The 7,318-nt window shown below is 50.7% G+C and overlaps 1 non-coding gene across 1 annotated transcript; it reads left to right on the forward strand.

Annotated features, from left to right (window-relative positions):
* Nucleotides 1-1,590: 1,590 nt before the first annotated feature.
* Nucleotides 1,591-1,663, forward strand: TRNAS-GGA (transfer RNA serine (anticodon GGA)). Its single transcript has one exon. It is a non-coding gene; the product is annotated as a tRNA-Ser (tRNA).
* The last annotated feature ends 5,655 nt before the right edge of the window (nt 1,664-7,318 follow it).

Raw genomic sequence — 7,318 nt, forward strand, 5'->3', positions numbered from 1 at the left:
ACCACACCTGACTCACTGACATCTCCACCAAGCCCTGAAAAGCTTTGCTTGTGTTTGGATTCTGCAAAGCAGAGGAGCAGATGAGGTTTTCCTTGCAAGCTGTGTGTGTGTGTGTGAATCTTTGGCCAGGTCTGCACTACAAAGTTATTTTAGCATCATTACATTGCTGAGGTGCGTGAAAAACACACAACGCTCCCTCGGTCACCAGCTTTTGGCTGGTGCACACACTGCAATGCCACATCTGGCCACAAAACTGCCCTGTTTTGGTGACAAAATAAAACCACCTCGACGAAAGTCCTAGAGCTTTTTGCAGCAAACTTAAAGTGACAGAGTGCCAGTGTAGATGCTGCCGTTCATTATATAACTGTAACTGGCCTCCAGCAGTATCCCACAATGCCCTCCATGAACTCACCTGCCCTGCATTCTGCTACAGAGCCATGGGGCCCTCCCCTTTCATAGCTCCAGGAAGTTCTGACATCTGAGTCTGCTGCTCTGCTCCGGCAGCCAGGCGCAAATCTCTGCCGTGGATGCTGCTCACTCCCACCCTGCAAACACAGAGCAGGTGGCAGGAGCTTCCTTACAGTGGGGGCGGCGGGGCATTGGCATCTGAACTGTGACGCCCCCATAACACCCCTTCCTTCGAGGAGGCTCTTACATTCTAAACAGGGACGGCTGTTTTCTAGTAAAATCACTAAAAGGGAAGGAGAAAACTCGAAAGAGGTTCCTCCTGGTGCTCACGTCCATGAACCTGAATACTCTCTCAGTCCTCAAAGAGAGACCTGGAGAAGGAGACTTGCTGAAGCGAAGCAAAGCCACAGGGGTCTCTGAGGATTCCCTGCCCCTTGCCCCGTCCTGCCTGGCTGATGTCAGCATCTCTCTGTGAGGTCACCACCTCCCCACCACCTTGAACCAATAGTCTGAGGTCCTGCAAAAGGCCTTTATGATGTCACTGCCACACCCCTCCCTTGCTGTGCCAATGTCCTGCTCCTGGCCAGGCCCTTTGGAGGTCTGAGCTACTCCCCACTCAAGGCAAGAAGTGTCTTCGGTGCTCCCTACCCCTGCTCCATATGTTAAACCATTGAATACCTTATTTTTTATTGCATTTGTAGCTCATGTCATGATTTCAATGCACAATCTGGACACATGATTTTCTCTATCATATAAGACAATACATTTTCATGCTAGGATGTGTAAATCTGTATTTTTTCATGCCATATATAAGAAAATAAAACAAATTCATTTCCTCTAAGCATATGGAAACTTTTTAATTTTCACAGTAACTGAAATGTACAAACACCTAGAAATGGAACTGTCACCAGCACAGGGTTGGCCAGTATTAAATAGTGTTACAGTAGGAGACAGCGTTAGGATGTTAACCCCAGGCCTTTTGTTCAAAGGTCGTGTCTCTCGCCTTCCCCCATGAACTGAAGCGCAGCATTCGAGAGATCCAGAGACTAGCTGATGACATTTCCGAGTGCTAAAATAGCAAGCGCTGTCCATCCTGCATTGGCCAGTGGTGACTGGAGAGCTGGTTTGTTGAGAATAAGCTTCAAGGTGAGAAGCAGCAGCCCAAAGCGGGCCTCTACAAGTGCTGAAGTGGCTCAGTTGAGAGAGCGTTAGACTGGAAATTGAAAGGTCCCTGGTTTAATCCCAGGCTTCAACAGCCTCTTTGATCCCTCTCTGTGCAGCTGTGGGCTGTTTCCTGGCAACACAGCAGTCCCTTTACCTAATGCAAGTTCTTTCTTTCAGGTTTTGCTGCGGGAAAAGGCAGCATTGGCTTCTGTAGCCAGCTGGCCCTCCTGAACTTTCTTTCTTCTCTTGCTCTTTCTCAGCAAGGGGAAGGAAAAGAAGCTCCCCCTCAAGCTGGAGTCACGAGGGGGATGTAAGGACGACTTCCTGAGTGCCGGCTCCAGTCCTCTGCTCTGCCAGCTGACCCATCGAAGAGCTGCCGCCATTTTCTCCAGGTTCTCCCCTCGGTGTGTGCCAGGGTGAGCACCACCAAAGTGCAGGGAATTTGAGGGCAGGGCAGGACAGCAGCACACTGTGATGGAGTTTCTGTAGTGTGGTGGTTCTCACATTTGCCTAACCTGCAAAAGGGCCTCAGCCCCAAAACCAGGCAGAAACGTAGTGGCTTCCTTTTCCCAGCTCCCCTTGCTGTCCAGCAAGGCCTCCTCCTTCTGCCACTGGCCTGTCCCTGGGATAACCGCAACCTCCGCACAATAGAGGGTGGTGATATCAGTGGAGAAAATACCTTGGCGTCAGCCTGGGGAAGCTGGAGAAATTAGGCCAGTTGAACCCATGGAAGTGCAGTTGGCTGCTGGGAGGTAGAATCTTGTTTCTGCCTCTTGGCATTCCAGGGGTGGCTACTTGCAGCCCAGGAAAAGATGTGGGGTTCTGGGTGGAAGGAAAACAAGTTAAGGGTTAATGTCTCTTTTACCTGTAAAGGGTTAACAAACAGGGACCCAAACACCTGACCAGAGGACCAATCAGAAGACAAGATACTTTTAAATCTTGTGTGGAAGGAAGCCTTTGTTTGTGGCTTTTGGGTTTAGCTTTGTTGTCTCTGGGTCCTGGACGGGGCTAGAGGTGAAACCAGGTTTCTGCCAATCTCCCTGCTACAGTCTCTTATCTATTCAGAATTGTAAGTAGGAAAAGGCGGCTATAGTCTTTTAATTTGTTTTTTTTTCTATTTGCATATGTGTACTTGCTGGAATAGCTTAAATTGTGTTTCTGCTGGAGAAAGTTTCTTTCTATTGTTTATAAATTGAAAGACCCTGTAACTTTTACCATCTAAAGTGCAGAGATAAACTTTTACTTTTTCTTTCTTTTTTATTAAAAGTTTTGCTTTTTAAAGACCTGTTTGATTTTTTTCCCAGTTGAGGCTCTAGGGAATTGAGTCTGTATATTCCAGGGAATTGGTGGGGAGAAGGGAAGAATGAATTTCCTCTTTGTGTTAGATTCACGCAGCTTGAATCTGTATTGCCTCTGGGTGAGGGGGAAGCAGGGGAGGGAAAGGTAAATTTCCTCTTTGTATTAGATTCATGGAACTTGAATCTGTATTGCCTCTGGGAGAAGGGGAGAGAGAAACTTGATCTCTCTGTGTTGTGTTTTCAAGGAATTGAATCATGGTATCTCCTAGTGTACTCAGGCAGGAAGATCTGGGAGGAGTAAAGAGATGAGAGGGAATGGTTTATTTCCCTTTGTTGTGAGACTCAAGGAATCTGGGTCTTGGGGTCCCCTGGGAAGGTTTTGGGGGGACCAGAGGTAATCAGGCCCTAGAAATTCCTGATTGGTGGGCAGCGCTACAAAATCTAAGCTGGTAATTACGCTTAGAGGACTTTATGCTAGTACCATATCCTGGATGCTAAGGTCCAGATTTGGGAATTATACTATGACACGAGGTGGGCTGCTTTCTGCAAGATGGTTTTCTGTTTAGGCTTGGAGAAGCCTGCGAGAGGAGTTGTTCCAGTGAGAACCGCTGCTCCTTTCTTGCTGACCTGGGGTGCCAGTGACAGCTTGTGAGGGGGCAGGTGGCTGGCTTGAGTGAAGGGATATAGGAAACCCTAGCCTGCCCCTCCAGGCCAAGTCCACTGCTTGTCTCCTGCTTTGTGACATCCAGATTTAAATCTTCCCAGCATGTGGCTGTGGCTCATGTATTAAGCCTTCCTGGTGGGCCTGGTCTTTGCAAAGTAGCTCAGCTGGGAGTGCATTGGATTGAAGATCTAAAGGCTTCTGGTTTGATGCCAGGCTTTAGCACCCCCTTCACCCTGGGTGTGTTGTGCTGGGCTTTCTTCTGGTGTGCAGCTGTGCCCTGAACTTGTGATTTTTCCTAATTTCAGAGACAACACTTGCACAGGGCGTGTGTGGGGTCATGTGCCCCACTGGGTTAGCTATCGCCTGCTACATTATGTGGTGCTGCCAGGCTCCCTCCCTCCTGCTGAAGACAGCCCAGAGCCCTTTAAATCCCGGCTGTGGTTGAGATTTAAGGCTCAGAGCTCCCCGTTGCTGCGGGCAGCCCAAAGTCCTTTGAATCCCGACTGCGGCTCTGGTGGCCGGGCTGGGGCCAGAGTTAAAGGTCTTGGGGCTCCCCTCAGTGGCAGGAGCTCTGGGCCCTTTAAATCCTTGCCCCGGCCCCGCAAAGCTCGGGGTTCCCCCTGGCGGCCAGAGCCCTGGGCCCTTTAATTTGCCCCTGAGCCCCACGGGGCTCCCAGCCACCTCTGCAGCTGGGAGCCCTTGGTTAATTTAAAGGCTCTGGGTCTCCCAGCCACAGCTGGTTCCCCAGGGCCTTTAACTCTTGAGAGGCCACGCCTCTTCTGGATGAGGCCATGCCCCCTCAGGACTCCCGCAGTACCGGTAAGTCCTGTAAGTTACTTTCAGCCCTGTACCCAGCCAATGCAGTGTGAGGGCTGAGTCTTGTATCTCTGCACCCTGGGTCCAGGGCATGCACTCTCTCTCGCCCTCCTCTGCTGTGTAGAATCTGGCCCTGCTGCAAAGTGTCCCCCATGAGCCACCAACTTCAGGACAGCAGGTTTCAGCCTCAGAGCAGGGACTTGCAAATGGTGGGGATGTAGCTCAGTGGTAGAGCACATGCTTTGCCTGTATGAGGCCCTGGGTTCAATCTCCAGGTTTGTTTTTTCACACTACAGCTTTGCTCATGCCATCTTCGGATGTGACCCAGCATCTCCCTGCCCGAAGTTTCAATCCTAGTTCAGTGAGTGGCAAGTGACAATTGCATGGAAGGTCGGGTGGGGTGGTGGGAGGGGGCTGCTCCTTAAGATCACCGTGGTATGTTTAAGATTCCCACCCGCTGTGCTGCGTGGGACAATGGTAGATGAGAGGAGCGAATCCCCAGCACTGGAGGGAAGATCCCATCTGCACAGCCCAGAGAGGCAAGGAACAGAGGGGCTGTCAGTGCTCAGAGAGGAGAGTGGTCAGTGATTTCAACCCGACCAGGGGACACTGACATTTTGAGGAGGGTGCAGCTGGTTTGAGATGGTGCTGACGATGGATAGAAAAAAAGGCTGGAGTCAGTGACAGATGGGACCACAGAAGGGAAGGGGAATGGCAGCCCCACAGAAGGTCCTGGTTGCTCAGATGCCCCAGTTATTGCACCCTGGCCTGTCCTAGAGAGAGAAAAGACCCAGAGGGACCCAGCCCCCCTACAGTGATCCCATGGACAAGAACCTGGTTGGGAGTGAGGTGAAGGTTCCCTCTGGGCAAAGGGGAGCTGAAATCCCTCGGTGTCCTGGAATTTAAGCAATGAAAGCTTCAAAACCCTGCACGGGTGTGGGCTGAGGTGCATCAGCAGAAGGTTGGGCTGGACAGGGGTGTCAGGTTTATATAATTTTTGGTGGTTCCCAGAAAGGGACCAAGTCCTGCCCCACCCCACACCTGTGTAAGGCTCTGGGAGGGAGTTTGGGTGTGGGGGGGGAGAGGGGTTGGGCTCTAGGAAAGACTTTGGGTGCAGAGTCTGGGCTCAGTCAGAGGGTTGAGGTGCAGGAGTGGGTGTGGTGGGCAGGGTCCTGGAGGGAGTTTGGGTGTGGATATGGGGTTTGAGTTGGAGCAGGGTGTGTAGGGTGCAGGAGAGGGTGAGGGGTGCAGCATTTACCTCGGGCATTTTCCAAAAGCAACCTGCACCTCTCTCTGGAAGCCTCTAAGCAGGAGGGCTGGGAGTGTCTCTGTGCACCACTGCCAGTAAACTCCACCCCACAGCTCCCATTGCCACAGAAGGCAGAGTTGGCACTCGGGGAGACCCACCCACACACACCCCAGGGGTTTGCAGTGACATGCCAGCTGCTTCCAAGGGTGGTGTGCCACACGGAGCGAGGACGAGCAGAAAGCTGCCTTAGCCCCCTTGGGCTGGTGGTGGTGGCGGCGGGGGTCCCTGGGCCCTTTTAAATTGCCCATAGGCAGCAGGCAGGACCAGAGGGGACACTCCCAAGGCCAAACATTGCTTTGCACAATGATAAATCTTGGAGGACGACAGAAATGAAATGGCAGCAGAACCTAAGGAATGAAAAGCCTCCGGATTCTTGTGTGTGCACTGACTCTGAAGAGAAACTGTAATTTGACTCGCTTTGTGTCTGCAACCGGTAAAATATCAAGGCAAAATCATTCCAGTGATTGTGACACTGGTTTGAGGAGGCTTTTGTGTTATTAAAATGTAAACTAGCATGTTAGGGTCTGTCTTGTTCAAGGATGGAAGATGTTCTTTTTCAGGGATCTCAGACGAGAACTAGGGCACAACACCTGGTTTGTTTAGGCCACAAAAAATGGAGGAACCTCATCTCTCCTGCTGGCAAAGAAACCCATATACCTAAAGACAGGGACTCACATCCCTGAATGGGCTTTAAAAAGTTAGGCCCTGACCATTTCTTGTTTCCGCAGACTAGACACTTTAGCAAACTTTAGGTGCTAAACACTGTGAAACTCCCCTTTCTCCTTCACACATGGCTTTAATGCCCCTTATCTCACTCAGGCTCATGACTGCCCAGAGTTGGAGAACTGTCCCTGTTCCCATTGGAAAGATGGGGAGGAGCCTGAGGTCCAGAGAAGGGAAGTGACCTACCCAAGGGCATACACAGAAAGGTGGTGGCAGAGCCAGAAAGAGAAGCCAACACTCCTGACTCCTGTTCTAAAGGACAAACCGTCCCCCTCCCCCCTAGAGGTAGGGATAGAGCCCAGGAAATCGAGGATGGTGGGGAAATTTCATTGAAACCGTTTTTGTCAGAAAATCCCATTCAGACTAAACCGGTTTGTTTCTCAAAATCATAACAAGTGGGATGAATGTTCTTTGGCAAAAGTATATTGTTGCAAAGAAAAGCATCTCCTGTTTGTCACAGTGTGTTAAATTGTCTCATCACACGCAAAGAGGAGACACTTAAAGCTCGAACATTAGATAAGATGCTTCAGTCTGAGCTAAGTTGTTGCTGCTTTTACCAATTTCAAAATAAAAAAAAAACAAATAAAATAGACTGTTTCAGCTATTCTATGTGTTAATCTGCTCTGAGTAAACGTGATAGGACACCTCATATTATGCCCTACTCCTAGTGACACTCTCCAATGGATACCCATCCCCCACCCACTGTGAGGTAGGTAGGAGTAGATCAATTATTATCCCTTCTTGAAAGATGGAGAAACTCAGGCTGAAAAAGAGATTGACTTGTCTCAGGTCACACAGCCAGTCAGGCTGGGCTGGGACAGGCAGGGGTGTGCGGGTGGGGAGCACTGGTGGGCGGGGAGGGGAGAGCCCAGAGCTGGGGTAGCGCTGGGTGTGTGGAGGGGAGAGCCCAGGGCTGGGATGGCAGGGGGATGCGGT

The sequence above is a fragment of the Gopherus flavomarginatus genome, unplaced genomic scaffold, assembly GCF_025201925.1.
Source record: "Gopherus flavomarginatus isolate rGopFla2 unplaced genomic scaffold, rGopFla2.mat.asm mat_scaffold_355_arrow_ctg1, whole genome shotgun sequence".
Lineage (NCBI taxonomy): Eukaryota > Metazoa > Chordata > Testudines > Testudinidae > Gopherus > Gopherus flavomarginatus.